A 23,489-nucleotide genomic window follows, 5' to 3' on the forward strand; every position below is an offset into this window, starting at 1 on the left:
TTCAAACCATAGGCAGTTGGAGGACTATGGTTAACGGCAAAATGTGGGAAGCTATATTGCCTAGGTTACAATCACAGCTCCAGGGCTGGGAATAAGGCCTAGTGGTAGAGTGCTCACCTCGTATACATGAAGCCCTGGGTTCTTCTATTCCTCAGCACCACATATGGAGAAAAAGCTGGAAGTGGCGCTGTGGCTCAAGTGGTAGAGTGCTGGCCTTGAGCAGAGAAAGAAGCCAGGGACAGTGCTCAAGTCCTGAGTTCAAGCCCCAGGACTGGCAAAAACAAAACAATCACAGCTCCAACACTGACCATCTATGTAACTCCAAGCAAATTCTTTAACTTCTCTGACCCTGTCTTCTCTGTAAAACATGATCCGTAACAATATCTGCCTGATTTCTTTTATGAAAATTAGCCTACAGGTTGGCTTCTTTGAACTGTAAATATCTTTGGCTGCTTTGAACTTTAAATGTTTTGCACAATCTAGAGTATAAGTGTTTTATCATCAAATCTGTGTATGGAGAGTCTTTAAAGGACTAGGATTTGTTTCCTTGCAAAGCTAATGATGGAGCCAGGGCCTTGCACATACTAGGCCAGTGCTCTACCACTGATTGCAACCCTTCATACCCTTATAGATCATTATTATTACACAGCTATTCCATTTACACACTAACATAATGGAAAGCAGCAGGTGCTATATTTCAAGAGACATAGTACTGCAAGGTTTTTGTTTTTTCATTTCTGGAGCTTGAACTCAGGGCCTGGGCACTGTTACTGAGCTTCTTTTCCTCAAAGCTAGCACTCTACCACTTGAACCACAGCACCACTTCTGCCTTTTTCTGTTTATGTGGTACTAAGGAATCAAACCCAGGGCTTCATGCATGCTAGGTAAGCACTCTGCCACTAAGTCACATTCCCAGCCCCAGTATCAGGGTTTTAAATCTAATCACCAAGGAGTTTGATTTTTCTGAACAAGCGAAAGTGTTAAGTAGTGTTCTGGGATCCCAAACAGTAGGACTGCAGAACCGAAGCTCTGAACCACAGTGCCACAGCTGCCTACTCAACAATTAGGTGGATTAGAAGAATGGCTAGGAAGTCTATATTACATTGTGAAAATAAAAAGCAAGAAAATCAATTGGGCACTGTTGACTCACGCCTGTAATCCTAGCTACTCAGGAGGCTGATATCTGAGAATTGTAGTCCAAAGCCAGCCTAGGCAGGAAAGTCCATGAAACTCATATCTCCAATCAACCACTAGAAAACCAGAAGTGGCACTGGCTGTGGCTCCAAGTTGTAGACTGCTAGCTCTGAGCAAAAAGCTCAGGGACAGTGCCCAGGACAAAATTCAAGCACCATGACCGACAAAAAAAAAAAAAAAAAAAAAAAGACAAGAAAATCTGATAGCCAGAAACCTATGGCTCATACCTGTAATATTAGCTACTCAGGATGTTGAGACCTGGGGATCACGGTTCAAAGCTAGCCAAGGCAGGAAAGCCCATCAGACTCTTACCTCCAATAAATCACCCAAAGAGCTGGAAGTGGGGGTGTGGTTTTAGAAGTAGGGTGCTAGCCTTGAACAAAAAGCTGAGGGCCAGTGCCCACTCTTTTGCCCCAGAACTGGCACCCAAAACAAACAAAAACAGAAACAAACAAAAAGATGAAAAAAGGGGAAAAATGAAAATCTGATAAATTGATAACATAGGTTAAACGTGTTGGTTACATCCTATCATAAGAGAAAGAAGATGGACAGAGGAGACAATGGCCACTTAGCTCATGAAAATTTGTCAAAAGTCTCTATTCCCAGTGGACAAAAGAAGTAGTGAAGGAGCTGCCATGAGAGATTTCAGCTAAACACAAAAAATGGCATTCCCAGATGAACTTTGCTAAGACCCAGCCACCTCCTCTGGGGTCCATACTCTTCTTCTTAGCTAGGAGGGAAGATCTTACTGAGATCCTATTGTCCCTACTGAGAACAGTGCTGAGCACAGGGAAATAATCTCTTCCCACAACTCTCCAGAAGACTCTGAATCCCCTCTAATGGGTAATCAAGGCATGACCCTTGATCCCAAGTGTGGAGTATAAATTCACACAACATTGCCGTGTGTCTTTCTTCCCTATTGCCCTGACTTGGCAGTGCTAGGACTGCTCTTCTTAGACTGAATTAATGACATGACGTGCAGGCTTTAGTCCCCTGCAGGGCACATACAAATCCTAGACACAAATCAGAACTACTATAATTCTGGTAGTGCAGTAGCCTTGAACATAAAGAAGATCCGGAACAGTGCTCAGGCCCCAAGTTCAAGCCTCATACTGAATAAAAAATCCAAAAACAACAACAACAAAATAAGCCAAGCCAAACTACAAAACAACAAGAAAACCAACTCCGCGTTTTTTGGTGTTGTTGTTTTTTTAATTTAAAAAACAACTATAATTCAGATCAGTGACCCAGAAAATGCTCTGACCTCTTCCCTCTCTGTGCAGGTCTTTCTTTAGCTCCTCCAAGGGTCTCCTTGGGGCTAGACCAGGGGCAGGGCAACACAGAGAACCAGTTAAACATCACTCCTGTTTTCCCATGCATAGCAGATGTGTGATCTGCCCACTTGGCTTTGAACACACATAAATTTCATGCCAAGTTGGAGCATTTTATTTCTCTCAGAAACAGAAAAGGTTGGAGCCTACCAGGCATTTTGTGACACAACTTCTGTTTATTGGTCCAAAAAACCTTCCCACTTAGGCCCAACTAAGGGGGTTGGGGCATGGATAGATGGCGGCCTAACACTCGAGGACATTCTGGATGGCCGAGCCCCGCCCCTCACACTCTTCCCTCCCGTGGCCTAGGGACTGAGGTGAATGCGGTTTGGAGTCTTAGGAGCCTTTGGAGAGCCGATAGGATGCGTGCGGGATGGGAGGATGAGCGGAGGCATACCTTGCAGCAGATTCTGTCGCCCCTCCTTACTATCCACCCTGTTTTGGAATAACGTGAGAATCTGTCTCAGAAGCCGAAGCATGGTTCTGTCATCATAGGCCTGGGTGGATCCCGCACCTCACAGACAACGGGGGTGTGACCGCGCCTCACAGACAACGCATGCACGACACCTCTTCCGTCTGAGGTTCCAACGTCACAAGTTTCACTTAGGGTGGGGCCTCCAGGCCTCGCCCTCAGCCTCTGTGACACACAGGGACCCTGCACCTCACAGGATACTGAGCCCGCCTTTCCTCCCAGAGAGCCAATGAGGATGCTGCCAGTAGTCATGTGATCTCCTATAGCCAATGAGGTGTGGTAGGCAGGGAACTATGACTCCTTTCTTTTGGCTGGTAGTGCAGGCATGCGCGCCCGCATGCACAGACACAGATAAATTCACCCCCCTCCCCCTTCCACCCTCCCCCTCCTCCCCTCTCATGCGTAGACCCTGTGGCTTAACCTTAGGGCCTAGGCATTGTCTAGAGCCTCTTTTGCTCAAGGCTAGCACTCTACCACTTGAGGCATAGCTCTACTTCCAGCTTTTTTGTTGGGTAGTTGGAGATAAGTCTCAGACTTTCCTGCATGGACTTGTTTTGCACCATGAGCCTCAGATCTCAACAGCTTCCTGAGTAGCTAGAAGTACAGGCACGAGCCCTCAACTCCTGTCTCCCTGAACTTTTTTGCTAGTGCTCTACTACTTGAGTCACAGCTTCACTTCTGGCTTTTTTGGAGACGCCTGAACTTTGCTGAGTGGCTTTGATTTGGGGTGGAGCCACTCTATAGGCTCAGAAATTAAATTAGGAAGATATGGCACAAACTTGCTCCTAAGCTGTGCAAATAAAAAAGTCCAATTATGATACTTAGCATAGATCAGCCATCCAGTGGATGGTCACTACTGTTCAGCAGGGATCCTAGGTCACTTCTGTGAGCATATCACATTTTATAGAGGCCCAGTACCTGTCTTGTACTAAGATTCCTTCCAAAGACGGAATTTATCGCAGTAATTTATCTTAGAATTCTTTTTAAGGGATGGGGTACTGGGCTTTGAATTCCAGGCTTTGGTGCTGTCCCTGAGAGTCTTTTGCTCAAAGCTGGGCTCTACCACCTGAGCCACAGCTCCACTTTGGCTTGTTGATGGGTTAATTGGAAATAGGAGCCTTAAGAACCTCCCTGCCCAGTGTTTCCTTAGAGCTGTATACCCCAGATCTCAGTCTCCTGAGTGGCTAGGATTCAAGGCGGGAACCAGCAGAGCCCAGGTTTATCTCAGAATTTCTTTGATGACCAACACTAATACTTACCACTTTAGTAATTATTCTGATTGCTACACATATCACATTTATTCATTCACTTAGGTAACATCTGTTGAGTCCTGATTAGGAACTAGAGAAATAGCTTGGGGAACCTGGGATTAGTGAACAAAATAGGCAGTTAGCTTGTCCCAATAATGGTAATTTTCTCACTGCATGTGGGGAATGGTGTAAAGTATAGCCATCTCAAGGGAGAAAAGCAAAACCAATAGTAATATTCACGATAGATTGAAAGGTAATGAACATAACAGGAAAATAACAAGAGTGATTCTAGGAGATGGACTGCATTTTCAAATTGGGTGGCCTGGGTCAACATCTCTAGGAAGCAACAGATGAGCAGTCTTCAAGGATATCCTACTCTCCAGAAAGATAGCCTGTGTGCAAAGACCCTGAGTCAAAGTCTGCCTTACATGTTCAAGGAGAAACTATGTGAATAACACCTAGGAATTAAGACTGAAGAGTGGTAATCTGAAGAGAGATATTTGTGGTAGGTGTAAGGCCACCAAGGGAAATTACCTTAACCTGTTCCATTATATCATGGACTCCCTTTTGTCTGGCAGGAAGACTGTTTTACTTTATTTAAAAAAAAAAAAGTCCCCCAAACAGGCTGGGCACCTGGCTCATGCCTGTAATCCTAGCTACTCAGGAGGCTGAGATCTGAGGAGCATGGTTTGAAATCAGCTTGGGCAGAAAAGTCTCTGTGAGACTATTATCTCCAATTATCCACTCAAAAAAACAGAAGTAGAACTATGGCTCAAAGTCTATGCACTACCCTTGAGCAAAAGAGCTCAGGGACAAGGACAAGGCCCTGAATTCAAGCCCCACAACCAACAAAAACAAAACAAAAAGCAAAAAAAACAATTCTTAGAAACTCAAGAAGAACCCTACCCACATCTTGTTTTGACTATGTATTCCTGGAAAGGATTTTACAATCTGACAACCACAGTGGCAAAAACACTAAGAAACATTACTCCAGCAACCTCTGGAATAACTAGCTGAAATAAAACTACAAATGCAAATGTCAGCAGTATATTCCTTCTATATCTCAAATCCTGATATTAATCCCACTCTATGATGGCACTGCTTGTTTCTGGGCCTTTTGTGATCCCCGTCCACAATGAACCCTAAAATAGGGCCTGGGCAAAACCTCCCCAGTGGGCTACTTCAAGGAGGAGCTTACAGGGCACATACAGGTATAGAGAAGTTGTCAAGGGTTGTGAGAAGGCTCCACCAGCCAAGATGTGACATCTCCCACCACCACGGAAGTTGTCTGGGAAATGGGCAACATGGCTACCTTCAGGGCGAAGTTAAATCAGAAGGGCCTGACAGCCCACACTAGCAGAAATGCAAGATGTTTTCTCTACTTCCTAGACACCTGTGCTCTCTTCTCAAATCACATATATTAGCAAGATGTGGTTGGGCACAGGCAACAAGGACCCCCCCCCCCCAGAGGATGTGCACACAGTGCTGGGGGTGGGAGGAACGGGATGGCATTGATGTTCTGAAAGTGTGCCCAGAGAAAGTTCCAGATTCTTCACAGGTGAGGATCATGGCCATGTGATGACATCCTCTCTTCAGACAGGTGTGACGAGCCTTGTCCAGTCTCCCCTTTCCCTCTGCTCCAGGCCTTGGCCCCTGGGAGCGCACAGGTGATCAGTGCCCTGGGAGCTCAGAGGCTGGTCAGGTTCCGCCCCACGGCTGGCTTCCCTAGTTTCCTGATGGCAGATTGAATACAGTGTCACTCCACCTTGGGAATTGCAGCAGAATGGTTAGACGGGAGGCTCTGCAGCGTCGCGTTGGTTCCTCCCTTCCTCTCTCCCTAGGTCTATACCTCTGGCCTTTCCTCTTATCCTTCCACCAAAACTGTGGCCCAGTGAATTCTGCCTCTTGTTGAAGGTCCTGGCAGCACTGCCCACCGCCCCCCCCCCCCGTCCCCCCGCCCCCCCGCCCCCGTCCCCCCGCCCGCCAGGCTTCCGATGTAATTCAAGGAAGTCACCAGCAGATGTCATGATTCTCATTAGCACAGGATGAAGGGGGGGCATGGAGCAGTTCACCACCAGCTCTGGGATAATTACTTCTCTGTAAAAAAATTCAACCAGCAGGATGAGATATATATGTTTCAAAATTAACACAAGGTCCAGGACTATAAGCAACTACAAACTCCAGAGGCACTGGGTGCTTTTGATTCCTATACTCACTGTAACCATAATTTGAAAATACAACTGGGGAGCTAACATCCCAGGAAGCCTCAAAGGACTTTTCAGAAGCCCAGTAAGGGCTGGGAGACGGTCAGCCCATGTTTTAGTGTAGCTGCAGTGCAGTCTGAGAAGGTGCTGGAAGAAGGCATAGAGCTTGGTGAAGCGCGAATCCTGGCTTTTTGGGTTGTGAGCTGGGTGAATTTGGTCAGGTCCCTCATTCTCGGCGCTTCAACTTCCTCATTTGAAAATTGATTAATAGTCACAGGGTTCCATGAGGAGCCAATGACATAATGCACAGAAATAAAGAAGCATTCTGCCTACTCGTGCCTGTGCTGGTTTCCTAGGGCTGAGGTAAGGAACGACTGCAACCCCCCCCTGTGACTTACAGTAATGCCAGTGCGTGCTCTGAGTTCTGGAGAACAGAGCTGAAGTCAAGGTGCCTGTGGGGCACCAATCTCCAAGCCTCTAGGTGGGGTCCCTCCTTACTCCTTCCAGCTTCTAGTGATTGTCACATCATCATGTCTCTGTGTCTCTGTGACTTTTGTTTTTTGAGCACATGGGTCATATTGGATTTAGGGTCCATCCTGATCCTGCATGACTTCATGTTCACATGACTACATTTAGAAAGCCTCTCTTTGTAAAGCTACATTGACATAGACCTGGAGAGGGGTCCTTCCACCCAGTACAGCGTTTGGCATGTGGAGCGAGAGAGTAAATAGATCTTCCTCTTTGTTAGCTATCAGCTTTATCCCTTATTATTAAGGTTCAGAGCGGCATCTAAAAGGCAGCAGTTGTCCTGCAGGTACTCATGGACAAAACTTTTATTACTAAATATAGCAGCTCTGTCATTTAACAAGATCCCGGGAGCCTCCAACTCATGACTGAAACAATGAAAAGCTCAACATCTTCCTGCAGGCTGCCATGGAGATTAAATGCTCTCTCTTACAAAATCACCTGGCAATTAGGAGGGCTGGATAAATAGGTGTTGCCATGGTAATACACAAATCAAAAGCACCACTCAGTGCTTTTTTTCCATGGAAACCACTACCACTCATTCTACCTCCTCTGCACCTCGTTAGTGTGCTGCTCACTAGCCACATTTAGAAGCAGCAACTCAATTTTAAGAAAAAGCAAAGAAGGGGAAAACACTTAGAATACAGAGAAATCTATCCACCCACATTCTTTCGGGTTTGGGAAGACAGCTTTGTTTGTACTGAGGTTTGAATGTGCTGGAAACCTCCCCGAGGACCAGGCTGGTCCCCAGCTCTACCGAGGCCCTCTACATTCCTCTTGGGACTGAAACTTTGGTATCCTGTCACCTGGGAGCAAATCATGGTACTGTGTCTCCACTGAAGTCCTGTGTGTGGAGGAAGAAACTGAAGAATAGGTTGGCCATACTCCTGCCCTCCTTCTCTTCATCCTTATCCTTAGGGTCAGATTTCCCTCAACATCTCTATGACCCTCACATAGATGAGGCCTTCATGTAGTATCCAGAAGGATCACTTCTACAGATGTGTTCGTCCTTAGTAAATGGTTAAAGTCACAAATCTCCAGTTATGCAAGACACCTTGGGGTCCTTGTATTTCATGATGGATATTCTATATCTTAGTATCAAGGTGTAGCACTTCTGGCATCCAAGTGAGAGTTTGGGAAGTTTCCCTGTAAAAGCAGGGACTCTTCTTCACTTGGAGTCCTTGAGTTGAATTGCAGAATAAGAATTTCTGAACATTTCATCATGGTAAGAAAACATGGCAGAGCTTTAGTAAGTAACCAAGCAGGCCAGCAGGCCTGCAGAGAAACAGCCAACCAGAATGACAGAAGCATAATCTATCAGAGTGCCGATGCTGTCAAAGGGAGAAACAGAGCTGTTTGACATCAGGGGTATTTTTCTGATAAAGTTATGCACACACAGGTGTTTTTGTCTTGGCTCTATGTGTTATATTTGGTGAGTTCCTGGCTGTAGTTTGGGTATTCCTTCCAGGAAAGAATGCATCCTACAATAAAACAAATGCTAATCCTTCAGATAAAGGATGCATCCAGTTGTTTATCTTAGAAGCAGTGATTGTGCTATGTTTCTAAATACTTTGCTTGTTTCTGAGTTGCCTTCACCAGGCCTCATTTTCCCTAGTCTATCTTGCCTTATTTATTTTTTATTTTATTTTTGGTGCCAGTCCTGGGGCTTGGACTCAGGGCCTGAGCACTGTCCCTGGCTTCTTTTTGCTCAAGGCTAGCACTCTGCCACTTGAGCCACAGACCCCTGACCGTTTTCTATATATGTGGTGCTGAGGAATCGAACCCAGGGCTTCATGAATACAAGGCAAACACTCTTGCCACTAGGCCATCTTCCCAGCCGCTTGCATTATTTTCTTTTGCCAGTCCTAGGGCTTGAACGCAGAGCCTGGGCCCTGTCCCTGAGCTTCTTTTGCTTAAGACTGGCACATCACTACTTGAGCCACAGCACCACTTCTGGCCTTTTTTGCTTATGTGATACTGAGGAATTGAAACCAAGGCTTCATGCATGTAAGGAAAGCACTCTACCACTAAGCCACATTCTCAGCCCCACTAAGCTACATTCTCAGCCCTATTTTCTCCTAAAATGACTTTGGTCCCTTAATCTGAAGGGAAATTGATGGGTGAAGGTCAATCTCCTGTATTTGCTTCAAGCTGAATTATTGAATTCCTGGCTGCCCTTCACCATAATTCTGTTTATAAATACATGAATACATTTTTGTGGCCATGCAAGTCGAAACGGAGGAGTACCATGCACTGAGAAATTTGAAGATCCTTTCTTGTGGCTGGTGGTTAAGAGCTGGCATGTTCCCCCAATTTATTCTGCTGGCACTCAACAACTAGTGCCATTCCTCCAGCTTGGCTTTATGCTGGTTGTTTTGGAGATGGGGGTCTGATGAGCTTTTCTGCCTGAGCTGGAATAAGATTCTCAAGATCTTGGTCACAAGAGTACATAAGAGGGGCTGGAAATGTGGCTTAGTGGTAGAGTGCTTGCCTAGAATGCATGAAGCCCAGGGTTTCAATTCTTCAGCACCACATAAACAGAAAAAGCCAGGAGTGGTTCTGTGGCTCAAGTGGTAGAGTGTTAGCCTTGAGCATAAAGAAGCCAGGGACAGTGCTCAAGTCCTGAGTTTGAAACCCAGGAATGGCAAAAAAAAAAAAAAAGATTACAGGTGTGAGCCACTGGTGTGAGGCTTAAATTATTTAAAAAATGATCATTTTGCCCTTTCTGGGAATCATTCCCTCCCTGGCTTATTCCTCTCCTGGGACCCCTAGCAACAACTTTTGCCTTTTACTAATTATGCCTTGAATTTTAGATAACTATTCTCATGAGGACCTTTACCAACCAAACTGTCAAGCAAATACTTGGACGGTACTGGATCGAATGGCAAATCAGTGACCCCTGACTAATTCACCCCTTTACAGCAGGAAGTAGTTCCAGAAGAAATGACCTATGCTCATACTCCCAGCCTGGTACCTGTAGTTACTATCATTAACCAAAAAATGGGGAATGTTAGCATTTCTCCCACTTTAGGTCCTCAGCCCCTCCCACTAGCCCCCAGCTCCACCCAGACCTGAACTCCCTACCCTAGAGATACAGTTGGGCACTCCCATTCACCACCCAGACTTACCTGCCTCCCCTCTTGCCCCAGAGTTACAAGCTACCAACTGGATAAAGTGTAGATGCACTATTGCTACCTCTCTATTGCTACCTCTCTCATAGGAGACTTGGCCCCAGTAATAAACTTCCATATAAGCCCTAAGTAATGATCATTTTTATTTTAAATAGATACATAATTGTACATACTTATAGGGTACCGTGTGATGTTTTGAGACCTGTATATAATGTATAATGATCAAACTAATTAACATTCCTCAGACATATAATGGCTTTGTGCTAACATCATTCAAAATTCTCTTTATTCGTCAAACGATTATTATTATTATTTATAATTATTTAATTCAATATAATTTAATTTAATAATGATTATTTGGTGCCAGTTCTGAGGCTTGAAGTCAGGACCTGGTCGCTGTCCCTGAGATTCCTTTTCTCAAGGCTAGAACTCTATCACTTGAGCCACAGCTTCATTTCCAGCTTTTTCTGAGTAGTTTTCTGGAGATAGTCTCACAGACTTTCCTGTGCAGGCTGGTGTGTAACTGCAATTCTCATATCTCAGCCTCAATCCAAAGATCTCAGCCTGTTGAGCAGCTAGGATTACAGGCACGAGTGACCAGCATCCAGATTTTTAATACAGATCCCCTGGGTCTACCATGAGAAATTACACAGACAGAGGTAGAGGTTGTGGCTCACGCCTATAATCCGAGGAACTTGGGAATCTGAGATCAGCCCTGTCAAAAAGTTTGTGAGCTCCTTATTTCAATCAATAAAGAGGTGGGAATGGTTGCATGCACCTATCATCATCTCATTTTGAAGAGATGTATAAGTAGGATGACTGAAGCCCGGGCTGGCCCAAGCAACAAAGCAAGACTCTGTTCCGCAAATAATGAAAGCACTAAGGGCTTGCTAGGCAAGCACTCTGAATCTGCCGTCTCGTCTCCAGCTTTTTGGGCTTCAGGTTAGTATTTATTTATTTAGGCAATGTTGTCACTTGAAATCAGAGACTTGCCTTTGCCAGGCAAGCACTCTATCACAAATCCATACCTTGAACTCTGCTTTAGGTTACTTTTCAGATAGTGTAGTTTTGCCGAGGAATGGCCTAGAGCATGATCTACCATGTTCTGTGTAGACAGATAAAAAAGGCACATGGAACCACTCCTGTCTTATTTATTAACATGAGATCTCCCTAAAATTTTGCCCTCGGGTGTCAATCCTCCTACTCCACCTCCCATGTAGCTAGTATTGAAAAATATTTGCATTCATAGATCACCTGCATTTTGATCATTTTTAATATTAAAAACCATTGACATAGTATAGCTATTAGGTGGCGTATAAAGCTTGAAAATTTGTTCAAATAATGATTACTTTGTGTTATGATATCTCGTAGCAGTGTTGTATGTAAACAAAACAAATCTACCATATAAATGACAAAGAAAATGATATAGAAACTAAGACATTTCTAAGGGCTGAGGGCTCAAGTGGTAGTGTATTTCTGTGTGAAACATGAGCTCTTGAGTTCAAACAGCAGTAATACCTCCTCCACAGAAGAACATTAAGCCTTCCCTACATGGACTACACATAGTTCTTTATGGATGTATTATATTACGGTTGCTAATACTGGAGGGCTGTGTGTGTGTGTGTGTGTGTGTGTGTGTGTGTGTGTCCTGGGGCTTGAACTCAGACTCTGAGCTTTTTTGCTCAAGGCTGGTACTGTACCACTTGAGCCACAGCTCTACCTCCAGCTTTATAGTGATGAATTGGGCTTTCCTGTCCAAGCTGCCCTCAAACAATGATCTTCAGATCTCAGCCTCCTGAATAGGTAGGATTGTAGGTGTGAAAAAACAGTTCGAATCTGGAGGGCTTTTCTTAATGTTATCCCCATAATGCTAACAGAGAAGACACCCACATCTGCAGCTTAGGAGCTAGTACTGAACACCCAAAGATGCAGGAAAAAGCGAGAAAACGAGGGTATTGCAGATGACCCAAGTGGCATCCAGAGTGGCATCCACTAAGGAATATGCAAGGTCTGAGTGGGCAGCAGGGGTGTGGCAGGGAACTCCACACCTTCCCGAACAAAGACTGCCCCTCTGCCCCTGCAACAGCCTCCTCCATCACCACCCACTCCAATTAGCCACAGGGCCCCTCAAGCTGCTCGCCTTTACCCAACTCGAAAATCTGTGGCCCCGCCCTTCCGTTTTGTGACCTCACCAATCAGAGAAAGTAAGACTCCCCCCACAGTGTGTTAGTCAGCCTGGGCTCAGTGACACGCCTGCGCACTAGCCATTTTAAGTCAGAGTAAAGGCCAACCAGATGAAGGGTGGTGGGGGGTGGGGGGGGTGAGGGAGGAAGGAGCTCGCGCATGCGCAGGAGCTCTGCCCATGGGCACGCCCACACAAGGACAAGCCATTCAGTTCCCGCTCCTGGCCCCGCCTCCGCGAGGGTGCACTTCCGGCGACGCCTGAGTGCTGACACTCCCACAGCCAGCCAAGCCCCGCGAAGCCCAGCTGAGCCGCGCGCCAGCAGCCTGCAGCAATGGAGGGTCGCATGAAGCTGATGAAGATCATCATGGGCTGGCCCTTGTGGCGCCAGACACGGCGCTGGAAGAACCCGATCCCCTTCCCCGAGATGTTTGACGGCGACACGGAGCGGCTGCCCGAGTTCATCGTGCAGACCGGCTCCTACATGCTGGTGGACGAGCACACCTTCTCGAGCGACGAACTCAAGGTGACGTTCCTCATCACCCGCCTCAAGGGCCCGGCCCTGCTCTGGGTCATCTCCTACATCCAGAGGGACAGCCCGCTGCTCAGCGATTACAAGGGCTTCCTGGAGGAGATGAAGCGGGTGTTTGGATGGGAGGAGGATGAGGACTTCTAGGCGGCGGGGGCTGCGGGGAGGGGGTGCCACGCCATGGCACGGTGGCACGGGCGCCGCCCTGCCTCCCCGCGCGCCCGCGCGCCCGCGCGCCCTCCCGCCGTCCCTCCGCCCCTCGGCCCCTCGGCCCCTCGGCCCCTCCGTCCCTGGCTGAGTGCAGTCCCGTGGAGTCGCCGCGATCTCGGTGCCGTGCGCGCTGCTGTCCCCTCCCGTGTCGCGCTTGCCTTTGTTCCAGGAATAGCGCTGCTGCAGCCTCCCGCGGCTGTGTGTGGCCCTGGCCCTCGCTGAGCTGCGCCCCGCGCCGCCCGCGCCGGCAGCCCAGCCCCCTCTGCCGTGCACATCTGGACGCTGTCCGGGGCTCAGGCCGCGGCGAGCTGCCTGCGGGCCTAGGAGAACACACAGCCTCCCGCCGCGCTCACCTGCCGCTGCCGCACCGCCACCTCCTCCAGCCTACCTGCGCTGCCTCTGCCATCACCGCCAGCCACCCGCGCCACCACCCACCTCCACTGCCGCTCTCACCGCTCTGGACTCCCCTCCCCGCAGACGCACCCGCGCTGACACAGCCCAAGGACACCGATTCACACAGCTGGCCCAGCCCACCGGGGACAGCCAGCCTGTCACCTTCACCTGCAGCCGGACACAGCCCCTCCTGACCCTCAGACTCTTCTCGTGTTCCTGGCAGCCACACCCAGGCTCTCATTTTCTCCTGTGGAACAGCCCCCCCTCCACCCACACCCCCACTTGTGTATGTGTTCAGAATCTACAGCTGCCTCTCTGATGTGTGTGCTTTTTTTTTCAACATACTCACCCCTGTATTCCCTGGAGCTTTTCTACACTTCCTGTGCAAAAGCCTTTTTCTTTCTTTCAATAAATAACAGATACTACTTAAAAAACAAATGGAGTTTTCAACTAACTGTATGGCTCCTACCTGTCAGTGATCCTGCACAGGACACTACCCATTTCTGGATGGAGGGCTGAATGTCCTGTCACTCCCTCTCTGATATTGAGCTTGGACTCTGTGCCTGAGCACTGTCCCTGAGCTTCTTTTGCTCAAGGCTAGCACTCTACCACTTGATCCACAGCACCACTTCCAGCTTTTTCTGTGTATGTGGTGCTGAGGAATCAAACCCAGGCCTTCTTGCATGCTTGGCAAGCACTCTACCACTAAGCCACATTCCCAGCCCCTGATATTAATTCTTTTCTTTTTCTTTTTGGCCAGTCTCATTTGTAGGAGGCGAGCACTCTTGCCACTAGGCCATATCCCCAGCCCCCTGATATTAATTCTTATATTGCCAAACAGAAGACTAAGTACTTAGATGGTCATTGGGGTGGAGACTTTACTGGCAGCCACCCAAAGGACCAGTAAAGAATATTCTAATCTAGTCACTTTTAGGAACCTAAAGTCCTTAACACAATTTTTACCATGGCCAGGTCAGAAGTTACATTAGATGCTTTTGGAGAAAAGTGCCTGTTTCATAAAATCCAGTCTGAAAGCATTCCATCTAGATGATAAAAACCATAAATCCTATATATTTGTTGGTGACCCCCGTCAGAGGTTATTTATTTAATTCATTATTCAAGGAATAGTAGAATGCCATAGATGTTTCAGTAAGAACAGTTACATTTATCTTACGTTGGAAAGATAAATGCAGAATATTGGTTATTAGTTTACATACAAATTTCAGCCTTCCCTCATGGGTAAGAAAAGTAAAAGCATTACTTTTTATTTCTCTACATTTTAATCTTCAAAAGTTACTGTGTTAAGATGCCTCCAGTACATCACCTGTCAGTGGAAAAGTTAACCCTCCCTGTAGAGCCCATTAAGCCTAAAATGAGATTATAACCCCTTGGTTATAATATAGCACTTCACCTGGTCTGCCTTATTCCCTAATATTTGTTTGGATTTTCCAGAACATACAATTGATGAATATGTTACAAAAGTTTTTCACATGCATTCGTTCTTTTCACTTGAATAAGGAATATTTTGCTGTTCATACAGTTATTCCTTGAGGGAACACTAGATCCTGTGCCTGGATGCAAGTGATTTGACTGTTTGCTTGTATAAATGCTTTTTTATCCTCTGTCTAAAAGATATAGGATTATGAGTGTTTGACTGTTTACATTAATTCCTGTCAAAAGATAGCCTGGCCCCTGTGGTTCACAACTGGAATCCTAGCTACTCAGGAGGCAGAGATGTTTGGATTGCAGTTCAAAACTAGCCCAGGCAGGGAAGTTCCTGAGACTTCTGTCTTTTATTAACCACCAAAATGTTAGAAGTGGAGCTGTGGCACCAATGGTAGAACATTTGCCTTGAGCAAAAACAAACAAACTCAGGGACAGTGCCCAGTCTCTGAGTTCAAGCCCCAAGACTGGCACACGCACATGCACGCATGCGCACAGACACACACACACACACACACACACACACACACACACACACACAGAATCCCTGTACACACTTAGTGAAGACATTTCTGGATCCTATATCAAAACTGCTTAAGTGCTTCCTGACTTCGTTGTGTTCTACCCTCGGAATGTGCCCTTTTCTCTATTTTCTTGTAACCCACTTAAGTATGCTTTGGATTAATTTGAACTTATAATAGCAGTGGTTGAGGAAAATAACAGGAGCTTAATCATGTTTCACTTAGGTTAAACTCATTTCTTGCCCCATGGTGGTAATTAGAATTAATTGCTCAGTAAGCAATATTTTGAGATATCACTTCATGGTCATCTTTTCCTCCATTTCCCTGAACCTATGTTTTGGATCTGGCAGTTGCTGGAATTCTATAGGGAGCCAGAGGTGCAATATCTACAGGAAAACTTCTATATCTATTTATTCCTAGAGATGGTGTAAAATCAGTAACTTGTCATTTGCACTATCACAGATCCAAGTGTGAAATCAGAGGGAATATTCAAATTACTTGAGCCAGGTATGGTAACACATATCTGTACGAGAGGGAAGAGGATATCCTTTGAGCAATGTTGATATTCTCCTACCATTCTCAAGAACAATGCCAGTATAATTTTCTTCCTGCTGTTATAGCTGTATTAGAAATTTTCTCTGGTCTACACTTGTGGGAGTCTATCTCCAATATACTCCAAAAAAGCCAGAAGTGACACTGTGGCTCAAGTGATAGAGCACTAGATTTGAGCACAGGGACGTTCAGAGACAGAGCCCAAGCCCTGAGTTCAAGCCCCAGGACCAGAAAAGAAAAAAAGATAATCTTCCAGAAATTTTGTAGCAGCTTTGGAATGGTATGGTGTCACCCAGACCTTAGAAAATTCTGGCAGTATGTGCTGATGAACAAGCACCGTTTCCTTCTTTATGTAGTTTCCCAAGTGTACCTCTCCCATAGAATCAGCCCTGAGATGGAGATGGAATAGGAATAAGGCAGGAAATCCCAACGGACCTATTGCAAGTATCTGTTGTCTGCTTATCCCATAGGAGCCTGGAAGGACCTGAAATAGCCAAGAGAAGTGCTGTAAGTCCCAGATGCAAAGACTCCTTCTCCAGGGACCTCTGCAGGAGCCTAAAATGAAAATTGGGGGGAGCAGGAATTGAAAGGGCAAAAGGTAGCTCACATATTCAATGAAATAAAGTAGGTAAGATGAAAGTCCATTGTGATCCCCAAATAAATATTTAATAGTATGGGGGAAAATAACTATGAACAGTAAAGAATATGTGGTAAGGGCAATCATCCCTGAATCTTACCACCATCACTGTAAATTTCATATCCTAAACTAAAAGTACCTGGACTTTGATACTTTCCTGGAAAGATATAAAGGATGGTTTTGTTGACATTACTCACTATTTGTTGTTATGAGCTAGGATCTTTCAATGTAGCCCAGGCTGGAGTAAAATCTGGCATCTGGATGATGGAGATTGTGGTTCAGAGGAATGCATGGTCTATATCCACAGCTAGTCTACATCCATAGCTGCCGGCCTATAACTGCACTTCAACGCTGTCCCTTTGGGCCCTTCTAGTGGTTAAACCACCTTCTCCACTGACCCCCAGTCTCTTCGTCAACATTTTCTTCTTTTTTTGCCAGTCCTGGGGCTTGGACTCAGGGCCTGAGCACTGTCCCTGGCTTCTTTTTGCTCAAGGCTAGCACTCTACCACTTGAGCCACAGCGCCACTTCCGGCTCTTTCTATGTATGTGGTGCTGAGGAATCGAACCCAGGGCTTCATGTATATGAGGCAAGCATTCTACCAGTAGGACATATTCCCAGCTCCCATCTTCTTAACTGGTGCCCACACATAGTTGTAAACTCTGTTCTATTGTTTCTCATTTCTCTGGGTCCCTTTCCTGCATTCTCTTTCCCTTGCACCTATCCTGCCTATGGACTTCAGACTCTGCCGCAGTGCCCAACTGAGTCTAGAACCTATTTTCTTCCCTGCTATGGCTGTTTCTGCCCTAAGGCAGCTAATATTGTTGTGAGGTGAAATATACCTTAAATCAGATATAAAACCAGCCATGAGAAAATAGAGAAGCCATATCTTGAAAGTCTGAATTTTGGAGTCTTTATTGGGATGCTAGTGGTCTGCAGTCTGGCCAATTACAAAGGTCCCATGCTGGGTGGAGAGCAAGCCTCAGCCAAGCATTGGACAGAAACCCTGCACAAGGTGCTGAGCTCCCTTGGGGCTAAACAACACAAGGTATCTACATATTCTCCAGAGCAGGGCCCTCCTGACTCTACCCACAGAGCCAGGCGGCTGCAATTCAAAGGCTGGCTTGTCTCACCTCTAGGCCTTGGTGCTGGGTGAACAGCCCCCAATCTCTTAGCTAGGCTCCAGATGTCTGCGAAAACAACAGCCCCCAGCACCTGGCCAGGCAAAGGATGGCTGTGACTCAGTTGACACATTACAATATCATATTGTCACATGATCAAAAGGAGACCTTGTCCTTAAGGCTAGAAAGACTATTAATTTGGGCCTCTGGTTGTTTTCTTTCTTTTCTCTTTTGCCAATCCTCTGGCTTGAACTCGGTGCCTGGGTGCTGTCCTTGAGCCACAGTATCACTTCAGGCTCTTTTTGAATAGTTTAAGAGCTACCAGTGCCCAGCTGGGCCTCTGGTTTAAGACTGCACTTGTGCTCATTCTGTATCTTGGAATGGAAGGCTAACAGTACAAGTAAACACATTTTTTGAGGTTTAGGATAGATCCCTTAATGTACATATATAATACAAATTATTTTGGTCTGTAAAAACCTCACTCCAGCGAGGCATTTGTGGTTCATACCTGTAATCCTGTCTAATCTAAAGGCAGATAATGGAAGGATTACCACTCGAGGCTAGCCCTGGCAAAAAGTTTATGAGACCATCAGTCAGTAGCTGAGTGTGGTGTCATATGTGTATCATCCCAACTAAAGCAGGGATTGTAAATAGGAAGATCATGCTATAGGTAAGCCTGAGTGAAAAGCAAAACCCTATCTAAAAATACAGATATAGCAAGCTGGATGCCAGTGGCTCACACTGTAGTCATAGCTACTCAGGAGGCTGAGATCTGAGGATCACCATTAAAAAGCCAGACTGGGCAGGAAAGTCCATGAGACTCTTATCTCCAATTAACCAGAAGTAGAGTTATGGCTCAAGTGGTAGAACATTAGCCTTGATCACAAAGCTCAGGGACAGTTCCCATGCTCTGAGTTCAAGCTCCAGCACCCCCCCCCCCCCACTACTCACATACAGAGAAGCACATTGCAAAATAGGACATGGAGCTTATTTGTCGAATGGCTAGAAATGAGAACTACTTCACTGATTGCAAAGGAAATAGTAAAAAGCCCTGTGAAGTAGAGGTGCAATTGTGAAAACATTCCCCAGTGATGAACACTGAGCTAGAATAATATCAAGGGAAGAAAATTTGCTGGTAAGCAATCTGACAAATTTGAGAGGTCCCAAAGAAGTAGTAATTATACAGATTATATCACTGAATGGTTATTACCACAGGCTATTGATGAACTTCACACTGCAAAAGACTATGTATAATTAAAAAAAAATAGAAAGCCATCTGGGTGCTTGTGGCTTACATTTGTAATGATGAGATTTGAGGATCATGGTTTGAATCCCTGGCAGGAAAGACTATGAGACTCTTATCTCCAATTAAGCATCAACACAGCTAGAAGTGGAACTGTGGCTCAGGTGATAGAGTGCTATCAAAAGAGCCCAGGGAGTGCACTCACACCTGGAGTTAAAGTACTACAATAGGCAAACACACCCACAAAAAAAAGGAAAGAAAGCCAAGGAATGTTCTCATCTCCCTGAAACAGAGAGTAGGGAAGTCTAAGAATTGGCTGTGTAATATTGGTGTTCCTTTTAGTGTGATCAGTCCATTTCGGTTTTCCAGCCATATACTCAAGCACCTTCATAAATTAGCTAAGCTTAGCCTTGCTGTACCTTTTCCCATATTGTGGAAAATTCATCCAAATTGGAAATAAGTCAGAGTACAGTGTGTTATTTATTTGGAGTCATGATCTCACTAAATTATCTTGGAGTGGCCTCAAATTAACTATGTGCCCAGCTTAGCCCAGAAGGCTTCAGTTTCTCCAGTGCTAGGAACACAGGTGTACACTACAATGTCACGCTGCATACGTTTTCACCATCAAAACAGTGTTGGCTTACATGCCATTTGAGGCTCATGTGACATTACTTAGATATTTAAATAGTTAAGGTATAGCAGCTTTTTGCACCAATATAGACTTAAGACAGTACCTATTAGAGATACATTAGGGAACAATGGGGCTGGGATGTAGTTGAGTAGCAAAGCACTTTCCTGACAAATGCAATGTCCAGGGTTGACCTCAGTGCAAAAAAAAAAAATCATGACCTTTATTCTGCCCAAGAGTGTGCAATTTTGTCCTCGGGTTAGCAACCACCGATACATGTAAATTAGTACTTCCTTTGGCATTACCTCCATACCCCTCATTATCTTCATATGCTTTCCTTTTTCAGAGGTGTCTAAAACTAATGGTTCCTCATTAAATCTCTGGTTAAAGAAAACTTAGGCATTCATCAGGAAATGTTTGGGGATTATGCTCTTAACGCTTGTGAGAGTAAGGAAATATTTTTCGATAATGCTTCTCATATCTTTTTGTCAGTCATGGGGCTTGAACTCAGGGCCTGGTCACTGTCCCTGGCTTCTTTGGCTCAAGGCTAGCACTCTACCACTTGAGCCACAGTACCACTTCCCTTTTTTGAATGGTTCATTGGAGATAAATCTCACAGGAACTTTTCTGTCTTGGCTGGCTTCAAACTGTGATCCTCAGATATCAGCCTCCTGAGTAGCTAGGATTACAGGCTTGAGCCACCTCCATGAAAATCAGATCAAGATCAATTTCCTAACAGATATGCCAGTTATTAGAAGACTGACCATTTAACACTGGATGGCTTCAGGTAGGGTTTCCATACCCAGGACCACTACAGTACTACATCTTTTGGTTTTAATTATCTTTGAAGTGCACCAGGGTATTATGTGAGTTAGGACATTTAACTTTGTTGGACAATTGCCAAGAATCAGGCTTTTTATTTGAGTCATTAAAGGCTGTTAAGCCTTAGGGAGTAACTTTATAATGGAAATTTATCATCTAGTTTCTGGAGATGCAGGTTATTAATTGGCTTCCTGCCTAAAGTACCCATTCCATCCCTCATTTCTCTCTACATTATCAAAAACTATAACTGCTTTTTAAATAAAGTTTTATCTTCCATTAATTCCCCAAGTAACTGGTTAAATAACTGTAACAGATATTCAGTCCGGGTGGCATTCCTCTCTAATTGGCATATCAATTAGGGAGCTGTGCTTTTAAATTCTTTTTGGAAAGGAGGAAACCATTTGAAAGAAGCTTCCTGGATTACTTCTCCCATAACCCGACAGAAATAATAATAATGATAATAACAATAATCCAGATTCTAAGAGGGTTGTCCTCTCTAATTGGCATATCAATTAGGGAGTTGTGCTTTTAAATCCTTTTTGGAAAGGAGGAAACCATTTGAAAGAAGCTTCCTGGATTACTTCTCCCATAACCCGACAGAAATAATAATAATGATAATAACAATAATCCAGATTCTAAGAGGGTTGTAAACAATCTGAACTAGTATATTCAGCAACTGAAAGTGAATGGTTGTAATTGTTTTATCCCCATGCTCACAAGAATAAAATACTCTGTCTAAAATATTTGTTACCACCAACAACCTAGTCCTCCAGCCAGAGCCTAATCTAAACCTGAATCCAGAAATTGGTGGTTGCATTTGCAGGACCAGGGAGGGAAAGGAGCTATACACTTGAAAACTACATTCCATTTTAAATAGTGTCTGATATTTATTGAAAGAAAGGAAAGGATATTGTACAGGCAGTGTAGAAGAGCAGAAGTGGTCCAGGGTTTACTGTGTTAAAGAAAAAGCACACACACATCAAGAGAGACACCTGTAGATTCTGAATACAAGTGGATTGGAGGGTGTGGAACTTTTCCACAGGAGAAAATGAGAGCCTGGGTGTGGCTGCCAGGAACACAAGAAGAGTCTGAGGGTCAGGAGGGGCTGTGTCCGGCTGCAGGTGAAGGTGACAGGCTGGCTGTCCCCGGTGGGCTGGGCCAGCTGTGTGAATCGGTGTCCTTGGGCTGTGTCAGCTCGGGTGCGTCTGCGGGGAGGGGAGTCGAGAGCGGTGAGAGCGGCAGTGGAGGTGGGTGGTGGCGCGGGTGGCTGGCGGTGATGGCAGAGGCAGCGCAGGTAGGCTGGAGGAGGTGGCGGTGCGGCAGCGGCAGGTGAGCGCGGCGGGAGGCTGTGTGTTCTCCTAGGCCCGCAGGCAGCTCGCCGCGGCCTGAGCCCCGGACAGCGTCCAGATGTGCACGGCAGAGGGGGCTGGGCTGCCGGCGCGGGCGGCGCGGGGCGCAGCTCAGCGAGGGCCAGGGCCACACACAGCCGCGGGAGGCTGCAGCAGCGCTATTCCTGGAACAAAGGCAAGCGCGACACGGGAGGGGACAGCAGCGCGCACGGCACCGAGATCGCGGCGACTCCACGGGACTGCACTCAGCCAGGGACGGAGGGGCCGAGGGGCCGAGGGGCCGAGGGGCGGAGGGACGGCGGGAGGGCGCGCGGGCGCGCGGGCGCGCGGGGAGGCAGGGCGGCGCCCGTGCCACCGTGCCATGGCGTGGCACCCCCTCCCCGCAGCCCCCGCCGCCTAGAAGTCCTCATCCTCCTCCCATCCAAACACCCGCTTCATCTCCTCCAGGAAGCCCTTGTAATCGCTGAGCAGCGGGCTGTCCCTCTGGATGTAGGAGATGACCCAGAGCAGGGCCGGGCCCTTGAGGCGGGTGATGAGGAACGTCACCTTGAGTTCGTCGCTCGAGAAGGTGTGCTCGTCCACCAGCATGTAGGAGCCGGTCTGCACGATGAACTCGGGCAGCCGCTCCGTGTCGCCGTCAAACATCTCGGGGAAGGGGATCGGGTTCTTCCAGCGCCGTGTCTGGCGCCACAAGGGCCAGCCCATGATGATCTTCATCAGCTTCATGCGACCCTCCATTGCTGCAGGCTGCTGGCGCGCGGCTCAGCTGGGCTTCGCGGGGCTTGGCTGGCTGTGGGAGTGTCAGCACTCAGGCGTCGCCGGAAGTGCACCCTCGCGGAGGCGGGGCTACGGGGGAGGGGGTTGTACTGGTACACATGGGGGCGGGTGCATTGACTGAGCCTTGGCGCATGTGCGGCTTCCTTCTGGTACTGTGTTAAAACTGGTGTGCTTTTCTGTGTGTGCAGACCTGAGGGGGCGTGCAAAATGTCCTGAGACATTTGAGAAGGCCGGATTGGAGTCGTAGCAGTGCAAAAGCCCCAAGGCTTCCCAAATAGAGCAGCAGTCAATGAAATTTGTGAAAAATTAACCCTGGCTGTGTTTGTTCAGCACAAGTCAAGTGTTTTTGGAGTTAAAGAGTTGCCACTTAGTGTATATAGTTTACTTCTCTAGGGCTATGGGCTTTTCCAAGTTTCTTTGAAGATGTTTGGCTGTGACACTTTGAAAAAAATCATCTATCAAAAATTTTCTAATGTTTCTTGGTATTTGATAATTTGATACTATCTCATGATTAACGATATTTTTTTTTTGTTGTGCCAGGACTGTCGCTTTAACTCAGTGTCTGCGTGCTGTCTCTGAACTCTTCTTCAAGGCCAGTGCCCTGCCACTGGAGCCACAGCTGTACTTCCTTCTTTACTGGAGTTTAGACTCTCACAGACTTTCCTGCCTCTACTGGCTTTGAATTGTGATCCTCAGGTATCCGTTTCCTAAATAGGTTGGATTACAGGCATGAAACACCGGTACCCAGCTCCCATGATTCATTTTTGATTGATAAAATCACCTTATGCCAAGCTTCCTGACATATAACTATAATTCCAGTACTCATGAGTAAGAGGCAGATGGATTGAGAGTTCAGGGCAGCCTGTGCTACGTAGTGAGATTTTTACTCATAAAACTAATGCCTCAGGATCTAGCTCAAAGGGAGAGCTCTTGCCTAACATGCAAGACCCTGGGTTCAAAACTCAACTCTCCAAATT

At 46.4% G+C, this 23,489-nt stretch overlaps 2 long non-coding RNA genes across 2 annotated transcripts; one reads left to right on the forward strand and one right to left on the reverse strand.

Moving 5' to 3' along the window:
- Window positions 1–4,011: 4,011 nt before the first annotated feature.
- Window positions 4,012–21,846, forward strand: LOC125343685. The gene is made up of 3 exons (XR_007209367.1): window positions 4,012–4,024; window positions 11,715–11,722; window positions 21,732–21,846. It is a non-coding gene; the product is annotated as an uncharacterized LOC125343685 (long non-coding RNA).
- LOC125343684 lies at window positions 6,938–13,721 on the reverse strand. Its single transcript, XR_007209366.1, has 4 exons — window positions 13,617–13,721; window positions 11,769–11,775; window positions 8,715–8,720; window positions 6,938–6,951 (listed from the first exon to the last, which is right to left on the reverse strand). It is a non-coding gene; the product is annotated as an uncharacterized LOC125343684 (long non-coding RNA).
- Window positions 21,847–23,489: the final 1,643 nt, after the last annotated feature.

Source organism: Perognathus longimembris, chromosome 28, assembly GCF_023159225.1.
Source record: "Perognathus longimembris pacificus isolate PPM17 chromosome 28, ASM2315922v1, whole genome shotgun sequence".
Taxonomy (NCBI): Eukaryota; Metazoa; Chordata; class Mammalia; order Rodentia; family Heteromyidae; genus Perognathus; species Perognathus longimembris.